Source organism: Schistocerca gregaria, chromosome 2 (assembly GCF_023897955.1).
Source record: "Schistocerca gregaria isolate iqSchGreg1 chromosome 2, iqSchGreg1.2, whole genome shotgun sequence".
In the NCBI taxonomy this organism is placed as follows: Eukaryota; Metazoa; Arthropoda; class Insecta; order Orthoptera; family Acrididae; genus Schistocerca; species Schistocerca gregaria.
In genome coordinates this window covers 101,485,920-101,507,856 of record NC_064921.1, presented here as the reverse complement: position 1 = coordinate 101,507,856, position 21,937 = coordinate 101,485,920, and positions in this window count along the sequence as shown.

Sequence of the window (21,937 nt, the reverse complement as noted above, 5' to 3'; positions counted from 1 at the left end):
TCTGAGCGCTATGGGACTCAACTCCTGAGGTCGTAAGTCCCATAGAACTTAGAACTATTTAAACCTAACGAACCTAAGGACAACACACACATCCATGCCCGAGGCAGGATTCGAACCTGCGACCGTAGCGGTCGCGCGGTTCCAGACTATAGCGCCAGAACCGCTCGGCCACCAGCGGCCGGCTGGAATACTTAGGCCAATGGCTTAGCAAAGATGCCATTCGCCCTTCGGGTCGTAATATCGCGGCTATTGAGGCCCTTCCTCGTCCCAAGGATTTATCTGAACTCCAGGTGTTTTTTGGCAAGGTTACTTATTACTTCAAGTTCTTACCCAGGCTGCCTCCGTTGCTCAACCCGTCAATCACTTGCGTCGCAAAGGGGTACCTTTTGATTCACTCCTGCCTGTGGCGAGGCTTTTCCCCATTTCAATAGATGCTGAAGTCCTCCCCTTGCCTTACTCCCTTCTCTCCGGACTGACGCTTGTTTGTGACGGCTGAAGTGTCGGCATACAGCATTGGGGCCACCCTCGTGAATTCCAATGGCTCAGAACAGCCCATCGCTTATGCATCAAAGATGTTGACCCCCGCACAACGAAACTACTCCCAGATTCATAAGGAGACCCTGTCGATCGTGTTCGCCGTCCAAAAATTTCACACTTATTTCTTTGGGGTAAAGTTCACCCTCCTGACGGACCATAAACCCTTAGTTACGCTTTTCGCACCCCACTCTCACCTTCTAGAGCGGACGGCTCAACGTCTCCAGCACTCGAAGTTATTTTTACGAAAGTACGCTTACACCATCCCGTATAAGCCCACCGCCCACCACGCTAATGCAGATGCTTTGTCACTTCTTCCAGCAGGCCGTGATCCTGCATTTGACAAACAGGAGGTCCTCTGCTTTCACACTGATTGTGCCCTCCAGGATGCGCTGGACAATCTGCCTCTTATCGCTGCTTACATTACAATTGGTACCCGCCAAGACCCTATATTGTAGCAGGTTTTCCGCTACGTGGTCCATGTGTGACCCTTCTATCTTACTCGTCGGATGTGGATCAATTGTAGCTCCTGGCGCCTCCTGTCCCACAGGCTCTCCATGGTAGATGATGTCCTTCTGTTGGCCAGGGGTGGTAATCCCTCCAGATTTGCAGCATCATGTGCTTAGTTTGTTACACCGGGGCCACTGGGGTATGTCCCGCATGAACGTTTTGGCTCGCCAGCACATGTATTGCCCCAGCATCGATGGCGATATTGACTGGCTGGTCCACGAGTGTGCTGTGCGTGCACATCACTTGGCAAGTCCCCCTTTTTGGGGTCCATGTGTTTGCTTATCATTAATGCCTACTCCAACTTTCCATGTCGTCCGCATGGAGTCAACCATCATTGAGGCCACACTCACAGCGCTGGCCCAAGTTGTCGCCATAGATGGCCATCCTCATACATTGGTCTCCGATACAGACCGCCAATTCACAGCAACTGTCGGGCCAACGGTATCAAACACTTCCCTAGCCCGCCTTTCCACCCTTCCTCCAATGACACAGCAGAGAGGCTGGTCCACACATTTAAACAACAGTTGATGAAGGCGGTTGAAACATCTCCGACCATGTTCGACCTGACCCTGTTTTTGAGCACTTATCGCAACACGCCAATCGACAGACGCAGTCTGGGGGAGCTCCTCCATGGGCGACATACACGGACGCTGCTCCATTACTTGATGCCATCCCCCTCCCGCCCCCACTCCCGGCCTATAGGCCTATAGGCGGCGTGTGACTTCGGTGCAGACGTCGTAAGGGTTGGAGCGCCGCCATCTTAACCAGCTCCGCCCGCGTGCCCCCACGGGACTCCCGCCGCCGCCGCCTCCTCCTCCTCCTCCTCCTACTCCTCTTCCACTACCTCCTCTGGGTACAGACGTGGTCCTCGAGTCGCTGCTGTCTCCCCGCGGGCTTGCCCCTGCCCTCCCCGCCCCAGGTGGTTCGACGGATCCCTCCGCTGCCCTGGCCTCTGGGTCGGCTGCCATAGACACCTCAGACGTCCCTTACTCCCCGCCAACGGTGGTTGACGAGCCTTGACGAGCCGGAGTCTTCTCCCATCTGCCGCCCTCCTTGGCACCATCTGGGACGTTCCGCGCCTATGCGCAAGTTTCAGGGGGAGGGATCTGGCACCGACCGCCGCAAGTATTGAATCAGCGCCAGAAGGCATGGACCTCGATTTCCATTAGAGGTCTCTTCAGCCGTCGTGCCGCAAGCCACGGCTACGCACGCTCCTGGCTCGCGTATAACGTGAGGGCACCACTTTTGTTGCCACTTCCCCCAATGATTTTACAAATTCTGATGGAATGTTATCTATCCCTTCTGCCATGTTTGATATTAAGTCCTCCAAAGCTCTTTTAAATTCTGATTATAATCGGGGATCCCTTATCTCTTCTAAATCGGCTCCTGTTTCTTCTTCTATCACATTAGACAAATCTTCCCCTTCATAGGGGCTTTCAATGTATTCTTTCCACCTATCCGCTCCCTCTTCTGCATTTAGCAGTGGAATTCCCGTTGCACTCTTAATGTTATCACCCTTGCTTCTAATGTCACAGAAGGTTATTTCGACTTTCCTGTATGCTGAGTCTGTCCATCCGACAATCATTTATTTTTCGATATCTTCACATTTTTCCAGCAACCATTTCGTCTTAGCTTCCCTGGAATTACTATTTATTTCATTCCTCAGTAACTCGTATTTCTCTGTGCGTTTCCCGGAAGACGGCCGTGGTTGCCAAGCGGTTCTAGGCACTTCAGTCCGGAAATGCGCGACTTCTACGGTCGCAGGTTCGAATCCTGCCTCGGTCATGGATGTGCGTGATGTCCTTAGGTTAGTTTGGTTTAAGTAGTTCTAAGTTCTAGGGGACTGATGACCTCAGATGTTAAGTCCCATTGTGCTCAGAGACTTTTTTTTTTTTTTGAGTTTCCCGGAACATTTTTGCACTTCCTCCATTCATCGATCAATTGAAGTATTTCTTGTGTTAGTCCTGGTTTCTTCCCAGTTACTTTCTTTGTTCCTGTGTTTCCCTTCTCACTTCTCAACTTCTGTGATGGCCGTTTTTAGTGATGTACATTCCACTTCAATTGTACTGGCTACATAGTTAAATAAATATCTGGCATAAATAGTGACATTTTCATCAAGTAAATACACGAGTACAACAAAGTATGAGGTACTTTTGCTGTGTAAATTTTTTCTGATATTTTGGAGAATATGGTGTTCTGTCCAATATTTACATGAGAAAAAGATGTAAAAGGCGTTATAACGTAAAAATAAAATAGATACAGATCCCGAACATTCAGCGATGATAGATGTAGTGCAGTGTTATCATCGGAGATATCGTTTGCTGAAATCGCATGAAGCATTTAAAGGTTGTTATTTCACAGGTTGTCATTGTAAAACGTTAACTCTCGTAGGTTTTAAGATATTGAAAATATTGTTGTGTTACTGGATGTGCCTCATTGTTCTGACACCGAGATAGTATTCACATTTGATTTATTACGTAACTGTGATTTATTGTAGAATTTGTAAGTGCTGTTAGAAGCCATCTTTGAACTTTTCTGACACTCCGCCATTGGTGGTGTATAGTCTCTTCTTCTGAGCTACCGACCACTGTTCAAATTCCCCGTATTAGGATTTACCCACAACCAGCAATTTGCTGTCACCTCTGCAGGTGGGTTCTCCTGGAGTCACCGCGGAGCTCCACCTGGTCGTCAGTTAGCGTTCAGATGCACAAAAGACTTCACCTTCCCTCGTATAAAATCAGTTGCCTACATACACGAAATTTTACACCGTCTACTATTCGCTCTTTTTTGCTGTATTTGTCGTATCACCTTATTTGGTGTAGTGCTGTGCTACAAGATACAAATATGTAAAACTGTGAACAACTTCGCCAAACCAAACAGTTATGAGTAAATAAAGGTTATATTCTAAATCGCACTTAAACTATACCGGACACTGTATATTTACAATGTCTAATCTCTCATTAAAATTTATGTTATTTTTAATTTTCTTACTTGAAATCTGGCTTCGAAGGACAGAGCGGATCAGGTTGAGGAAAGGGGCCAAGGTCAATTACTGTTAATTGTACAAGAACACAGAACTTTATTCCTCCAACCAATGCACAGTTTTCTCTTTAAAACAACAAAGAGCTATTCAGAGCTGAGGGCCCAAGTATCTTCTCCAAAATAAGTCTAAATTATTCCTTCTAAAACACTAGGATTTAGAGTAACGGCTGAAGGCCTTACTTACGTAAAATTGCAGTATCCTCTCAGCCAAAGGCCGAAATAATATTTCCGATCATCTAAAGAAATCTTTTAAAAGCCAAGCATTTACGAATTTCGGCTAAAGGCCATATTAAGGAAAATTCAAATTAATTCTTCGGCTGGAAGCCCAATATTTGTTTTTAATAAAAGAGAGGCTTCAAAGAAAAGCTTTTACATAGTACAACAGAAAAACATCTTAAGAAACTTGAAGTATCTCGTCGGCTGAGGGCACAAACAATTACTCAAGAATAAAAAATGGTTCAAATGGCTCTACGCACTAGGGACTCAACATCTGAAGTCATCAGTCCTCTAGTCTGAGAACTACTTAAACCTAAGTAGCCTAAGGACATCACACACACCATGCCCGAGGCAGGATTCGAACCTGCGACCGTAGCAGCAGCGCCGTTCCGGACTGAAGCGAATAGAAAAGCTCGGTCACAGCCGCCGGCTTACTGAAGAACAATTAGAGACCACCTTAAGATAAACATTTACAGAACACGGCTGAAAACCATTTCAAGAAGCCTAGATAATTACAGAGAAACCTTACAGACAAGGATTTACACCTTAAAGCCACAGATTCTGAAACAAATGCAGCTGAAGGCCTAAATACAGAGAAACAAGAATTTTAAATAAAACATGGCTGAAGGCCTAATTTTGAAATAATTGTCATGAAGTTCGGCTGAAGGCCATTTTTTTTTTTTTGGTCATCAGTCTACTGACTGGTTTGATGTCCTCCTTGCTCCGTCCGTCATTGGTTATTTTACTGCCTAGGTAGCAGAATTCCTTAACTTCATTGACTTTGTGACCATCAATCCTGATGTTAAGTTTCTCGCTGTTCTCATTTCTACTACTTCTCATTACCTTCGTCTTTCACCGATTTGCTCTCAAACCATACTGTGTACTCATTAGACTGTTCATTCCGTTCAGCAGATCATTTAATTCTTCTTCACTTTCACTCAGGATAGCAATGTCATAAGCGAATCGTATCATTGATATCCTTTCACCTTGTATTTTAATTCCACTCCTGAACCTTTCTTTTATTTCCATCATTGCTTCCTCGATGTACAGATTGAAGAGAAGGGGCGAGAGGCTACAGCCTTGTTTTACACCCTTCTTAATACGAGCACTTCGTTCTTGATCGTCCACTCTTATTATTCCCTCTTGGTTGTTGTAAATATTGTATATGACCCGTCTCTCCCTCTAGCTTACCCTTACTTTTTTCAGAATCTCGAACAGCTTGCACCATTTTATATTGTCGAACGCTTTTTCCAGGTCGACAAATCCTATGAACGTGTCTTGATTTTTCTTTAGCCTTGCTTCCATTATTAGCCGTAACGTCAGAATTGCCTCTCTCGTGCCTTTACTTTTCCTAAAGCCAAACTGATCGTCACCTAGCGCATTCTCAATTTTCTTTTTCATTCTTCTGTATATTATTCTTGTAAGCAGCTTCGATGCATGCGCTGTTACGCTGATTGTGCGATAATTCTCGCACTTGTCAGCTCTTTCCGTCTTCTGAATTGTGTGGATGATGCTTTCCCGAAAGTCAGATGGTATATCGCCAGACTCATATATTCTACACACCAACGTGAATAGTCGTTTTGTTGCCACTTCCCCTAATGATTTTAGAAATTCTGATCTATCCCTTCTGCCTTATTTAACCGTAAGTCCTCCAAAGCTCTTTTAAATTTCGATTCTAATACTGGATCCCTATCTCTTCTAAATCGACTCCTGTTTCTTCTTCTACCACATCAGACAAATCTTCACCCTCATAGAGGCATTCAATGTATTCTTTCTACCTATCTGCTCACTCCTCTGCATTTAACAGTGGAATTCCCGTTGCACCCTTAATGTTACCACAGTTGCTTTTAATGTCACCAAAGGTTGTTTTGACTTTCCTGTATGTTGAGTCTGTCCTTCCGACAATCGTATCTTTTTCGATGTCTTCACATTTTTCTGCAGCCATTTAGTCTTAGCTTCCCTGCAATTCCTATTTATTTCATTATTCACCGACTTGTATTTCTGTATTCCTGATTTTCCCGGAACATGTTTGTACTTCCTCCTTTCATCAATCAACTGAAGTATTTCTTCTGTTACCCATGGTTTCTTCGCAGCTACCATTCCTCTTCAACTGTACTGCCTACTGCGCTATTCCTTATTGCTGTATCTATAGCGTTTGAGGGCTTCAAACGTATCTCGTCATTCCTTAGAACTTACGTATCCCACTTCTTTGCGTATTGATTCTTCGTGACTAATGTCAGGAACTTCAGCCTACTCTTCATCACTACTATATTGTGCTCCTGGGTACGCCTTACAATCCAGTATCTGTCTGACCATGATGTAATCTAATTGAAATCTTCCTGTATGTCCCGGCCTTTTCCAAGTATACCTCCTCCTTTTGTGATTCTTGAACAGGGTATTCGCTATTACCAGCTGAAACTTGTTACAGAACTCAATTAGTCTTTCTCCTCTTTCATTCCTTGTCCCAAGCCCATATTCTCCTGTAACCTTTTCTTCTACTCCTTCCCCTATACCTGCATTCCAGTCGCCCATGACTATTAGATTTTCGTCCCCCTTTACATACGGCATTACCCTTTCAATATCCTCATACACTTTCTCTATCTGTTCATCTTGCGACATCGGCATGTATACCTGAAGTATCGTTGTCGGTGTTGGTCTGCTGTCGATTCTGATTAGAACAGCCCGGTCACTGAAGTGTTCACAGTAACACACCCTCTGCCCTACCTTCCTAATCATAACGAATCCTACACCTGTTATACCATTTTCTGCTGCTGTTGATATTACCCGATACTCATGTGACCAGAAATCCTTGTCTTCCTTCCACTTCACTTCACTGACCCGTACTATATCTAGATTGAGCCTTTGCTTTTCCCTTTTCAGATTTTCTAGTTTCTCTACCACGTTCAAGCTTCTGGCATTCCACGCCCCGACTAGTAGAACATTATCCTTTCGTTGATGATTCAATACTCTTCTCATGGTAACCTCCCCTTTGGTAGTCCCCTCCCGGAGATCCGAATGGGGGACTATCCCGGAATCTTTTGCCAATGAATAGATGATCATGACACCTCTTCAACTACAGGCCACATGTCCTGTGGATACACGTTACGTGTCTTTAATGCAGTGGTTTCCATTGCCTTCTGCATCCTCATGTTGTTGATCATTGCTGATTCTTCCGCCTTTAGGGGCAATTTCCCACCCCTAGGACAAGAGAGTGCCCTGAACCTCTATCTGCGCTTTAAAACATATGTCTTAATGGCGATGGTGCCGCCACTAGACTCTCATAAAACATGTGGGTGATCCACAAAATGAGTTTCTAAGCTTGCCCGCCCAACCTCAGTCTGAGTTGTGAGGACACTGTCGGGAGAGGCGCGTGTAAAAGACACAATCCTCTGCCAACCCATCTGGCTTTGGGTGACCCATAGATCTGCACTGAAGGAAAAAATGGCGGCACCAAAAAATAATTAATGTAGTGTAACAAGATTCTAGAATACGTTTGGCTAGGTAACGTATTTAACTGACTGAGATTGCAAGGCACCAGGTTAACGTAAGCGCGAGGTAAGTGTGTGAAATGTTTGTACGTTAATGACAGACGTAACCGCCAGAATTTTCAATGCAAGCATTCAAACGTGCTGCTGTTGTGCGTTACAGCTGCTGGAAGTCATATTTTGGCATGGAGTTCCACGCCTGTTGCTCTTGAGCGGTCAATACAGAGACGGTTTATGACGGTTGTGGATGACGCTTTAGTAATCGTCCGATGATACCCCATACGTGCTCGACTGGACACAGATCTGGTGATTAAGCAGGTCAGGGCGACATGTCGACACACTGAAGAGCATGTTGAGTTGCAACAGCGGTATGTGGGCGAGCGTTATCCTGTTGGACAACACCCCTTGCGTTGCTGGTCATCATTCGTAGCACAGCAAGTCGAATCAAGAGAATGACGAACAAATTTGTAATCAGGAAACTTGGATAACCACGACGGTGCTCCTGCTGGCATACGAAATCACACTCCACAGGGCCATCACAGGCTCTGACAGAATTACTTTAATCAGAAAACGCAACAGATCTCCACTCCGCCCTCCATCGAGCTGTCGATTGACACCACTGACGTCGCAAATGTCAATGGGTTGGTGTCAGTGGAATGCACGCTACAGGGCGTCTGACTTGGAGGTATCCTTGAAGCAAACTGGAAATATTCTTGAAGTAACCGATTTTTAGTAGTCCGTTTGGTGACTGTGGTGCCAACTGCTGCTAATATTGCTGCTGGAGATGCAGTACGATGCGACAGACGCTGAACCCAATGGTCTTCCCTCTCGGTAATGATACGGGGCCGTCAGGAGCTCGCTCTTCTTACGACCGTACATCCATGTGACTACCGCTCCCACCAGTCATGTACAGTGGCTACATTCCTGTCATCATGCAGAATGCCAGAAGCGACATCCAGGTCCTCGTAGCCTTAATACACGACTTCGTTCTAACTCAGTGAGGTGTTGGTAACGGCGTCTTTGTCGTCTGAAAGGCATTCTTGACTAACGTCATCTTATCAGGCCCAATCTCAAAGGTAACTAACGCTCTCGACCGTTACAGCGTGCATTGAAAGCAGACCAAATGTTCACCTCATAGTAGCGCTACTAGCTTCATTCTTATTTAGCTGACGCGAAATTTGACTATACATCATCTCCGAGACGTAGAAGCACGCCTACCAACTTTCGTTTATGTCGCACAATTCCTTCTTCGTGATGTGATTTTTTTCTGTCGTTGTACAACAACGCGGATAATAAACCACCCTGAGTGCTACGCCCTTAAACACCTTCTCCTATCGATGACTGGCGCAAAATACCGCTGGACGCTCCTTTCTTGTCTCCCATCCTGAACTCCCACGTTCAGACCATTTGCCTGCCTAATTTTGGCTCCATTCGTAAAGGTAACCGATTTCTAGTCTCATAATAAATTCCAATAATAACCTAATGTCACAGCCTCCATCACTGACGTAGTAAAAATAACACTAGGTAGGCAGCATCCTCTAAAACCGAGTTCTGCAAACCGGCTTGCAAGCTGCTTCACTTCTCGTTACAATTTCATCTTTGCGTCACAGCTGGCTCCAGCGCTACCTTCTCTGGATAGGGAGAATGCAGACTATCTGTTCCATCTTTACCATCTTTACCATCTTTAATAATGACACTTTCGAAAAGACTGTAGCTGATGAAATCTATGTTTCAAATCCCCTCATGGAGACTAGGATATGTATACGATATATGCGCCTGTAGTGTAAGTAAATATGCGATGGAGACCACATTACTTTTCCTAATAGGCGATGTAGTGCAAGACGATACAAAAATGAAAAAAAATTAAACGATTGTGTGAAACTATTAGCCGGTAGACTCCATCTAGTATTTTTCGCCCGCCTGGCGCATGTCTTTACTTTACGCCACTTCAGCGACTTGTACCACAAGCGTAATGAAATGATAATGAGGACAACACCCAGTTTCTGTGCAGGGACAATCACTATTCGGTGAAGAATCGAACCCGTGTCCCCTAATGGGCAGGTAGCCGCGGTGAGGACTCAGCTAAGGAAGAGCCCGGCACAGAATAAGACGTCGAGACGATAACTAGATGCCGTGATTGGACTGTTGTGTTCCGGATAGCATTTGCAGCGAACTGCATTGTTTTTCACTCGTGACGTGTGCGTTACTTATGTCTGACCTTCCAAATAATGCGATATCTTGAATAATACAGTGAAAGTTAACCTTACAAACTTAAACAGTAATCTTTAATGCAATTTTACATTACATACGTTTTACTGTAAGATTTGTATTGCAGAACAACTACAGCACATAATTCGTGTGTAAAATTTGTGATAGGTCATTGATATTATTGAAGCAACCAAACTCCATATATCGAATTTTCTCTTAAACCGACTTATTTCTGATCCACAAGCTATTTTAGTTGGCTTAGTTTGTGTTTCTTAGCGACATATTCATATTAATTTGCTGCAGCAGTACGTTGTCAGTCTGCATAAACAGTAAACTACTAGAAATTAATTAGAGCACCCACAGAGAGATTTCCAATTAATTCGGAATGTATTCTAGGAAAAAATACTTACGGAGTAGATAGAATGAATACATCTACAGATCAGGTCAAGCGATTGTGAGGTAGATGGTGTGGACCCATGCTGAAACAGCCATCTTACTACGCAGTGTAGCCTCAGCGATCGACAGTGTAGGTAACGCCGACATGCAGTCGATCGTAGTGCTGAGAGATACTGTCTTGCTGTAAGATATTCCACTCTTTCCCGATCTGTTCCTACAATTTCTGTTAGAGTTGTTGTTGCACAAGTCCCTCGAGTCACTTGTCGTCCCATCATGCTCGACTGGAGAAAATTCCGACATCCTGCTGGCCAGGGAAGTTGCTACACGTCATGCAGAGCCCTTTGATTTCAGAGACAGTGTCTGAGAGAGCGTTAACCTGTTATCACTTCACCTTCCTGTTGCAAGAATGTCTGATGCACTGGTGGAACAAAATTCAGCACATATCGAGCGCTGAGCAAAGCCACCTCCACAAGCACTATAAACGACCGAGGTTTGTAGCTTATCGCACCGCAGAATGTAAGGCCTGGCTGGGACAAGTGTGTCCGAGAAGAAAGGAGTACTCGAAACAGCGCTCTCTAGCTCTATGTCGTACGCACAAACGACTACCCCTAGTATGCTAGAATCTGCTTCATACACTGAAGACCAGTGTGCAGTTTCCGTCCTTCACGTGATCCGAGCAAGTCAACGTTGTGACGTGAGTGGAACACGAGCTAGAACTGTGTGTACCCGTAGTCCTTCCTATTACTTGCAATTGGTTCCCTGCAGTTAGCGCTCGCTCTTGTTGAGTTACTTCTGGTCTGATTTCTGCTGTGAAAGCAGTAAGAGCTGCCACTGATCTCCTCGTATTATGACGGCCTTGCTGCGCCTGTGCTGCGAGAGAGTCGAGAACCTCGAGTGTTGAGCATGCTCATGTGTCCACTGTTTCGAGCAGCGCTGCACAACTGACCTGCCCCTTTAAACCTATGTGGTAAGTATCCGAAACGACCGCCCCTCCCTCTAAAACCCACCGTCAAACTCGATAAGCTTGCTGTAGGAATCATAAGTGTGTCTCAATCCCATGATTCCTCCTTCCTATACACATCTACTCTACGCTGAACCTTACAGAGTGTTAGGTTTTAACCGATAGATTCGGATCACCCTATGGTAGCTGCCGGATGACGGTGAACTCGTTAACAGTAATCTGTTATCCTCCAGGTAGAACATTCTCTCATAGTATCAAAATCAACAGCATCTTTCAATGCTTCTTTTATTTTATTTACAGTATATGGGCTCTGGAGTTCAGTCACAAACAGGTTACTGCTGTACCTCCTCTGCAATCACCACACGTTTGATTGTCTACACTCTACGGGATGTACAGAGCATGTGTTTTGTATTTTTTAAAGTTTTATGTCTCCTCTAATTAACTCTGCGGCACATGCTACAATTTTGTATAAAATGATGTAGTATAAAGGATGTTAATAGAATTACAAGGGCTGAACAAACATTAATAGACAAATATAATTTATGAACAAACAAACATCTGAATCTAGAAAGAAGAAAAGAATTCACTAAGAGATTTATTTCAAGCATTTTAAACTATGTTTCTGACGGGTAGAAATGGGCAAACAAGAAAAGAAATAATTGCAAGCAATAAAGGAGTCGATGCGGGAAGAGCCACAACGACTTGGACTGAAAGAAACACTAGTGCCGGCCGCGGTGGTCTCGCGGTTCTAGGCGCGCAGTCCGGGACCGTGCGACTGCTACGGTCGCAGGTTCGAATCCTGCCTCGGGCATGGATGTGTGTGATGCCCTTAGGTTAGTTAGGTTTAAGTAGTTCTAAGTTCTAGGCGATTGATGACCTCAGTAGTTAAGTCGCATAGTGCTCCGAGCTATTTGAACCATTTTGAAACACTAGTGAACAAATACTGAAAGAAATTACAGAAAAAGGACATTGATTAACTTCTTACACGGAAGGGAAAATAATTAACGGGACACATAATTCGACGTAAAAACATCATGAAAATCAGATTGTAAGGAAAAATGTGCCGAAAATCACAAAAGGCAGGCACAGAATTTCCGTATTACAAAGTGTTTTCAATAGACTGAACTGCAGTTAAGTACAACCAAATGGTACCGATGGCGAAGAACCGGCAAGGATAGCTACATCAACAAAAGTTTGTCTTTAGTGTTTGTAGATGAATATTTACAGAATCTCCACAAGAAAACAAGTTTTAATCTTATTGAGGGCAGTAGAGGACGGAGGTAATGTTTCTCTTCAAGCTGAAAGGCCACGTAAGTACATAAACACTGAGCGCGTAATCTTCCCTGTGAGATAAGATATTGCCACTGCAACAAAGTGATTCACCTGCGATGAACACCTTCGAAAGTCGAAAGCTGAATAGGATATCGTTACGTTAAATAGCATAGTTGTGCTTGAATTACACGTGTGACACAGACTGACTGCTAGAAGATGTCATTAATTTGTGATTTGAGAGGTCTGCATACATGCAGTCAACAGGTTCCGTCGATTCCTTGCTCTGAGATTGAGACGCGCTTTGGATTGGTCTGAAACTGCTGTCAGCATAATTCTGTCGCTGTGTAACTGTTCACATCTTACGCCAAACTTTACGCACATTCTCAATATATTTTTGATAATATGAAATGAGAAAAAGTGAATAAATATCTTGAACTGTCTTTTGCTTTTAATATTTTGTGCTTTAAATATCTGCACCAAAGGGCGAAATTTATGATGAATGGGCAATTGAGTTTAAGCCTTGCACTTGAGTTAAATCTGATCTTTTTTCCTTTTGTTCCAGAAGAGAAGGAACCTCCGAAAACTGTCTATATTACTTTTGGAATTTTTTATTATAAAAATTGTTAAAACTTTTTCAGTATCTTTGTCGATTCGTTAGCTGATACTTTTTCTTTGAAAATAAATAACTGCACTTTCTCATTTTGTGAAGTCCGAAGGAAAGATCTCTTTTAATTGCTAAAAGCATTCAACAGGCAAGAGCGCATTACACTTTCATTATATAAAACAATAGGTTTCGACAGACTTTGCTTCTGGAGGGAGGGACGTGTGTAACGGGAGATGACACGAAGGACATGCGACAGCCCTTAAATAATCATGAAGAATACATTCATGACCATGCCTGCTCTGCACCAAAGTGGGACAAAGGTACAAGAAAAAGAAGAAGAAGGAATGGAGAAAAATCTCTTTGCAAAATATCAAGTCAACATAGGGCAAAAACCAATAGAAGCTTCTTTAGTGGAACAATTTTCGTCTGACATTAGAAAAATAACAGAGACGAGACAGTTGTAGAGTCTCTCTGAAAAGAAAATTTACAACATACAGAAAACTGCAAACCAGTCACTTTTTTGAATTACTCGTTTTTATTCCATAAACTAAACTTCGAAAATTTTCAGGTTCATCTTCAGATTGTGTACATAGGCGTTACATGACGACCTTATCGCATGATCCTGGGTACTGACTCTGTGACATGTAGATAGAAAAATAATGTACCACCGTGAAGTATGATAATATGGCGAGTTGTGTTGAAAAACGAATTCTGCTACTTACTGCGACAGTATGGTGGTGCCGTAAGTGGTATTCAACTGGCAGCTTACTCTGTGATTTTCACATGGCTACATGTCGTTCACCACTTTTTTTTTTCGCCACTTGTCTTCTGAGTGTTTTGATGTGGCCCGCCACGGGTTACTCTCCCTGCGCTAACCTCTTCATTTCAAATTGTCACTTGCATCCTATGTCATCAGTTATTTGCTGGATGTGTTGTAATCTCTGTCTACCCCAGCAGTTTTTACCATCTACAGTTCCCTCTACTGTCATGGAGGTTACAAGCTGATTCCTTAACACATGTGCTATCATACTGTCCCTTCTGTCAGTGTTTTCCATGTGCTCCTTTCTTTGTTTATTCCTCGGAGAACCTGGTCATATCTTATTTTATCAGACCATCTAACTTTCAGTTTTCTTCTGCAGCATAGCACCTCCAATGCTTCGAATCTCCCCTATTTAGGTTATTCCACTATCCATGATTCACTATCATACGACATTGTGTTCCAGTCGTACATTCTCAGAAGTTTCTTCCTCAAATGAATGCCTTTGTTTGATGAAAGTAATCTTCTCTTGGTCACGAGTGCACTCTTTCCCAGTGCCAATCTGCATTTGATGTCCGCCTTGCTCCAACCGTTATTGGATATTTTGGCGCCTAGGGAGCAGAGTTCCTGAACTTCGTCTACTTCGTGATTAATTTTGATTTTAGGTTTCTTTGACGTGTAGACTGAACATTACGAACGAACGGCTGCACGTCTGTTTGCCAACCTTTTCAGTCCGACTACTACGGTCTCGGTCTTCTAGTTTTCTTGTTCCCTCTCGGTTTTTGTACATATTGTATATTAACTGTCTTACCCTACTGCTTACATCTCTTGTTCTCAGGTTTTGTAACATCACCTACCATTTTAGCTGTCGAACGCATTTTCTAGGACCTCAAATTGTATGAGGTTTTCATGATTTTTCTTTAGTCTTGCATCCAATTTCAGAACTGCTTCTATGGTGCCTTTTCCTTCCTGAAAGTCAATGTGATCGTCATCTAACAGATCCTCACTTTCCTTTTCCATTCTTCTGTACAGTATTCTAGCCTATAGCTTGGAGCATGAGATGTTAAGCCGATTGTGCGATAGTTGTCCTACTTATCTGCCCTTACTATTGTTGTGGTTGGCAGGAGAGCCAACCATATGGTTAAAGGAGGCCGAAATGCACGCGTTTTAGCTCACGCAGGCTGGCGTGAGGTCTGGAACACGACAAGGGAATTAGAATTGAGAAAAACGGACGTACCTGGTGGAATACTTAACTTTAATCCATTAACGGAGAACGTCGCTCTTTATGGTACATGATTCAAAATATCAATAGTACGGATACTGGCGCCTTGCTACGTCGTAGCAAATAACGTAGCTGAAGGCTATGCTAACTATCGTCTCGGCAAATGAGAGCGTAGAAGTCACTGAACCATCGCTAGCAAAGTCGGCTGTACAACTGGGGCGAGTGCTAGGAAGTCTCTCTAGACCTGCCGTGGGGCGGCGCTCGGTCTGCAATCACTGATAGTGGCGACACGCGGGTCCGACGTATACTAGCGGCCGCGGCCGATTTAAAGACTACCACCTAGCAATTGTGGTGTCTGGCGGTGACACCACAGTTATCTTTGGAAGATTGTAGATCACATATTTCCAGAAATCTGATTTTACCAGGCTAGTCTCATACAACCTATACACCAAACTGAATAGTTTACAACTTCCCTCAGTGACTTCACAAATTCCGATGGAATGTTACCTATCAACACTGATTATTTGATCATGAGCCTTCCTAATTCTAATAATGGATCACATTTTTCTTCTACATCGACTCCTACTTCTTCTTCTATCCCGTCATCAGACAGGTCTTCCTCTCCTTATGCAGCCCTTCCATGTACTAAAGCCACGTGTCCATTCTCTCCTCTGCGTTTAACATTGTACTCATAAAGTTAGCACTCTTTTTTTTTATTTTTACCTAAGGTTGTTTGACTTTTCTATGAGCTAAGTGAGTCCGCCAAACAATCGTGTCTCTTTGAAATTCAGGAAAGAAAGAAGGTCAGCATCGGCTCTAATATCAACTGCTTTTTTTATTGCATTGCAGATATAGATTTCAACAGACAGTGGCGCTATCATCAGTGCGTTATAAGAAGTCTTGTACAATGAACGTAAATATAAAGACACATATTCCACTGCAAGTCAGGCACGCAAAAGCATTTCTTTACATCTCTCCTGGAGGCATTTCACCTTTGCAGGGCACTTCTTAATTATTTCATTCCTAAGTGATTTGTATCGCTGTATGTCATATGCTGAACATTATTTATTTCCGTCTTTCATCGATCGACTGACGTATTTCGTCTGTTACCCAAGGTTCTTCGCAGCTACCTCCTTGTACCTATGTTTGTCATTTCAGCATCTGTGATGGTCCTTTTTAGAGATACCCACGCAGACTGGACCATCTAGTCTGGCATTCCTTTTCGCAGTATACACATCTTTAGCGAGCTTCATACACATCTCGCTATTCCTCAGTAGTTTCCGTATCCCACTTCTTTCCATAATGATTATTCTGGACGATTCTCTTCAACTTAAATCTACTTTTCATCATTACTATATGATGATCAGGGTCTATAGCTGGACCCAAGCTGACTCCAAGTCAGGTACACAAAAGCATTTGTTTACATCTCTCCTGGAGGCATTTCTCCTTGGCTACCTGGCAGTTCTTAATAATTTCATTCCTAAGTGATTTGCATCGCTGTATTTCTGTCTTATGCTGCACATTATTTATTTCCTTCTTTCGTCGATCGACTGACGTATTTATTCTGTGTCCCAAGGTTTTTCGCAGCTACCTCCTTTAACCTATGTTTGTCATTTCAGCATCTGTCATCGTCCTTTTTAGAGATACCCACTCAGACTGAAATGTCTAGTCTCGCATTCCTTATCGCAGTATATCCATCTTTATCGAAATTCATACACATCTCACTATTCCTCAGTACTTTCGGTTTCCCACTTCATTCCACACTGATAATTCTGTACGATTCTCTTCAACTTAAATCTACTTTTCATCATTACTAAATGATGATCAGGGTCTATAGCTGGACCTGGGAATGCCTTACAAACCGATATCTGATTTCAAAAGCTTTGTCTCACTATGATGTACTCTATGTGTAACATCCCCGTGTCTCTGGGTCTTTTCTAAGTATACCGCCTCCTCTTGTGATTGCTGAACGGGGTATTCACTATTACCACCTAAAGTTTATTGCGCAACACAGTTAGTCTTCGTTCCCTCTCATTCCTACTACCAAGGCCATATTTTCGCGTAACACTTCTTCTGTTGCTTCCTCTATAACAGTATTACAATCCCCAGTGATTGTTAGATCATCATCCTTTACGTACAGAAATAGTCGATCAATATCCTCATACACTTTCTCTATCTCTGCGTCGTCTGCCAGCGACATTGGGATGTATACCTGAACTATTGTTGTAGACATTGGTTTGCTGTCTGATCTGGCAAGAACAACCCAATCACTAAAGTGTTCACTGTTGTTCACTTCTTACTCTATTTTCCTGTCCATAAGGAATTCTACACTAGTTATATCTTTTTATGCCCCTGTTGATATTACCCAAGATTCACCACATCAGAAATCCTTGTGTTCTTCCCATTTTATTTCACTGACCGCCACTGCATCAAGATTGAGCCTCAGCACTTCTCTTTTAAGATGTTCTGGCTCCCCTGCTCATTCAAACTTCTGACCTTCCATAACCCTGCCCGTTATAGGTTGCCCTGTCGGTGGTTACTGAGTATTTTTCTCATGGTCACCTCTTGCTTGTCAATCTCCTCCCGGTGATCCGATTGGGAGACTAATTCGGAATCGTTTGCCAAGGAACGGTTCACCAGAACACTTACTGGCCGCATGTCTTGCGGATGTATATCATGTTTCTTATCCCAAGGGAAAGAATGTGCCGTGAACCTCCGTCCCCTTCTTCACGCCCTTTGGACAAGGCCGCTGCAGATCGAGTGCGACTGCTCATGTCGGAAGCCTTTGACAGCCATTGCTGATGATTTTTATTAAAAATTTAAACAGTTGCTGGGTTCGACCCCACGACCGAGGACATTTTGATATCTGATTAAAGTTACAACCTCCTCTTTCCTTTTTCGTGTCTCTCATCTCCACTTAAAGTCTATCTCTTTCTTTTCTTCCATCGTCTAGCTTCTTCGTTTTGTTTTAACCCTGACTTTATAATGCAAAGTTGATTGTAGGTGTCTGCTTTCTGCTTCTTTCAAACTTAAAGTTCATCACTTCTTAATACACAAATGAATTTATTTCTTAAAAATATTGATACTCTTCCTTAAAATAAAATTTCATTTTCTATGAAAAAATAAATCATGGCAATAATACATCAGCGAGAAAAACGGGGAAAGGAAAAATCTTCTTTCTTTAAAATAAAAATTTATAAATCTTCTTTCTAAAAGTCGGAATCAGGCAGTCCATAAAAGGCAATGCGCTAGTTAGAAATTAAAGTTTCTTTGGGAAAAAAAATCGGCTCGAAGAAAATGGTAGTATCATTCACTATCTAAGTGTTTCCGTTTGGGTAACGCTTCTTACAATGTCTCTCGTAGTTACATCACTATTGTATCACCTGGTGTGTCTGTTATATGTGTACATATTAACATGTGCGTTTTCCACGAATGTAAGGTGTATAGGGCACATTTAGTATGTGCATTCTGAATATAATCTAAACAGACTTCTTGCGGTTTAGGCCCTTTGCGGTCTTTCTACATTCATACTGGATATAAGCAAAATAGTATCTGATATTCGGCTGCCTGTTTTCTGTTATATATGAAGTGTTGTATATATTAAGTGTTATATATGAAGTGTGTTATATATGAAGTGTTGAAGCACTTGGCAGTGTTGATTTTGCAGGTTTAAATAGGGCCTGAGAACCAGACGAAGAGTGTCTTGCAACGACCCGTCATTCCCTTTCGGATGCATGAAGTATGTATCTCAGTCTGTCCTTCTAGCTTTAATTACTCCTTTCCCATCTTCTTCATTAAAGATGAGGGAGATCACTCAGGCACAGTGCAGCCAATCTTCCTAGAGGAAGAAAACCTTGGTGACAAATTCTGATCCTCCAGTTTGGTGGGTTGTGTACTGGGCCAGTTCCCATCGACAGAAAATGACAGCCAGCTAAAATTTCCAGAAATACTCTTCGATTCTCGGATGGTTTTAATGGAATTCGGCAACGGAGACAATAAACAAATTTTCCACTTTGGTATCTTGAATGTATAGGCCATCCGGAATTAACAGAAAGAAGTTCTAGTGGATATAACATAGTGCTACATTGATGTATCTGTGCTTTCCGAAACAAAAAGGAAGTTACTGATTGTGACTGCATTATTTTAGTGGAGTGGAATGGGCAAAAGCAGGAGGGCAGGAGCATGCGCAGCCGTCATTGTAAACAAACCGTGAGCGCAATACGTAACCTCGTGGGAAGCAATTAATGAAATATTAATAGAGTCCAGCCTGAGAGCTAGAGCCATGAATAGTGAAAGTGAATACCCCTACTGCAAACTAGTCGTCTAGAGTAAAAGAAGATTTTGAACGGATGCTGATAGGGGCTGTTGATGCAGTTCCAAGTGGCCATAAACTGAGCGTAGCAGGAAATTCTAATAGCAGAGTAGGAAAAGAGAGGAATAGTAAGGCTATTGGGATTTATAGGGAGGATGTTAGAAATGAGAATGGGAAAAAGTTTGGTGAATTCACTGGAGCATTATGAATTATGAGTAGAAAATACACTATTTGAACTCAAGGATATAAGTAAATTTTCATGATCTAACAATAAAGCGGGTTGAATTCAATTATTGGTTATCTGGTCTTGAGACAAAAGGCTAATTTTATAAATTCAGGACGCCAGAGGTAAAAGAGGAGCAGAGTGTGGAAGTGACCATGATCCGGTGGAATGCAAAATCTCTTATCACCTATACCTACAGGAGTAGTGGCGAACAGAAGATGTCGCAACATGCTGACCAGCATGAGATTGTAAGGTATAAGTTGGATAGTTTAAGTGTAGATAGCAACTTGTAAATGCGAATAGCAAGCAGTGATAAGTTACAATATAATAATATCAGCCATGGTCTATGGACGAAATGTTGGAAGGCTCTATTCCAGGAAAATGGGCCTGATGAGTAAATCAATTACCTAATTCGTATCCTAAGAATAGTAGTAAAATACAACTACTTTGTTTTCAGTGGCTAATTCCACCATCAGCCTGACGGCCAGACAATACGTAGTCCACGGGCGATATTTTCATGAATTCATTGGACGAAAACGTTTTCAGTAATTTTTTAGGTTCTGATCTGCGAATTTTGTCCTATTCTCGGTAAGTAGACGACATTTTTATCGTATACAGTGGTTCCTGGGAAGGTACTGACCAACTGCTTTGAATTTTTAATATTCTTCACAAAGTAATGAGCTTCACTTGCGAATTATAAAATAATGATCGTCAGCTACGTTACTTGGACTTAAGTGTATCCATAGACAACGACAGACATCTCTTCAGTGTTTTCCGTAAAGCTATTAATAAAGACCAGATTGTACCTATTAGTACAGTGCGTCCTCCATCCAATAAAAAAAATCCATGTAGTCATTCATTGTGCAGTTCCTAGACAAGCTTAATGAAGAGATGAATTTTATACAAATTTTATTATCCCTCGTCAATTGAAAATATCTTTTAAGTTAAAACTGATGCTATAGTGACTACTTTACGCATGAGGTCTGTTTCTGATAGTAAAGAGTTTAAAAAGGTTTTTTGGCTTCCATTTTTAGGCAGAGATTCTAATAGAATTCGTCGTCTACTAGTTAAAAAGATGTGGATGCAAATGTTGCAAAATAATCTTATTCGCAATCTCAAGTCCACAGTTCCTGTTATTTACTAATCAGGAGTTTATAAAATCACTTGTGATGCGTGACCTGTTTATTCTGTAGGGAAAACTGGAAGATCTTTCAATGTTCGATATAAGGAACATTTGTTGGGAAAAAGAGACACTAATATACATAATTCCACTTTAGCTAATCGTCTGCTAATTTCCCATCACGAACCGGAAAGTGTTCAAGAAGTTGCCATTTTGCTAGGGAAAAGAAAGGTCATAGCCCCGACGTACTCGAAGAGCTGGAGATTTCCAAGCATATTTCTATGAACGATGGCCTCTTCCTCGACAAACAGTTACCATCACGGAACAAAAAAAATTTTAAGGGTTTTAATCCGCTACTCATGGAATTTTGATTTCTTTAATTTTTATTATGTTTTACTGCTATTGTTCCTAAAGATATTTTCCTTCAAATCTCGTATAGATGTATACTACTAAAGTTTCCTTCAGCAGAAGCTTTTTTGGACCGTGCAGCTGCTTGTGTAAATATTCTGCAATAGTCTGTACCTTACGTAATGGGCATTTTTGCAAAGCCTAATAGCCGGCCCTCAGTTGTACTTCATTTACTTGACTACTTTGTATTTTCAAAAACACATTAACTTTCATCCTTTGACTTTTCTTTCATTTACAACTAACCGTTGTTTAATTCGATAACTTCTGCTACTACGTCTCAAATGGGCATATGTCACTGACCGCGCCCGATAGGCGGCACAACTTCGTCTTGTTTTCGTAGCAGCAGTGTAAGCCACTGGGCCGATCAATCTGATGTTGTTCCTTGCAAGATGTTCTGCCACAGGCTAGAACATTTTTCATTTTTGACTTGAGCATATCTGCTCTAAACTAAGACTATTACCTTCTCGCGATGTTATTTTATGTATGTAACTTTTCTATGTTATGACATTTTTCATTTTGGTTAATCTTTTTGCCAAACTTATTTTCCAATATAATATTTCATAGGGCTTTGAATCTGATGAAGGCATCCTCAGAAGTGTCGAAACCTAGGTCAATGATAGCGGCACTGTCAATAGAAATCTAGATCTGCAATGCAATAAAAAAGACA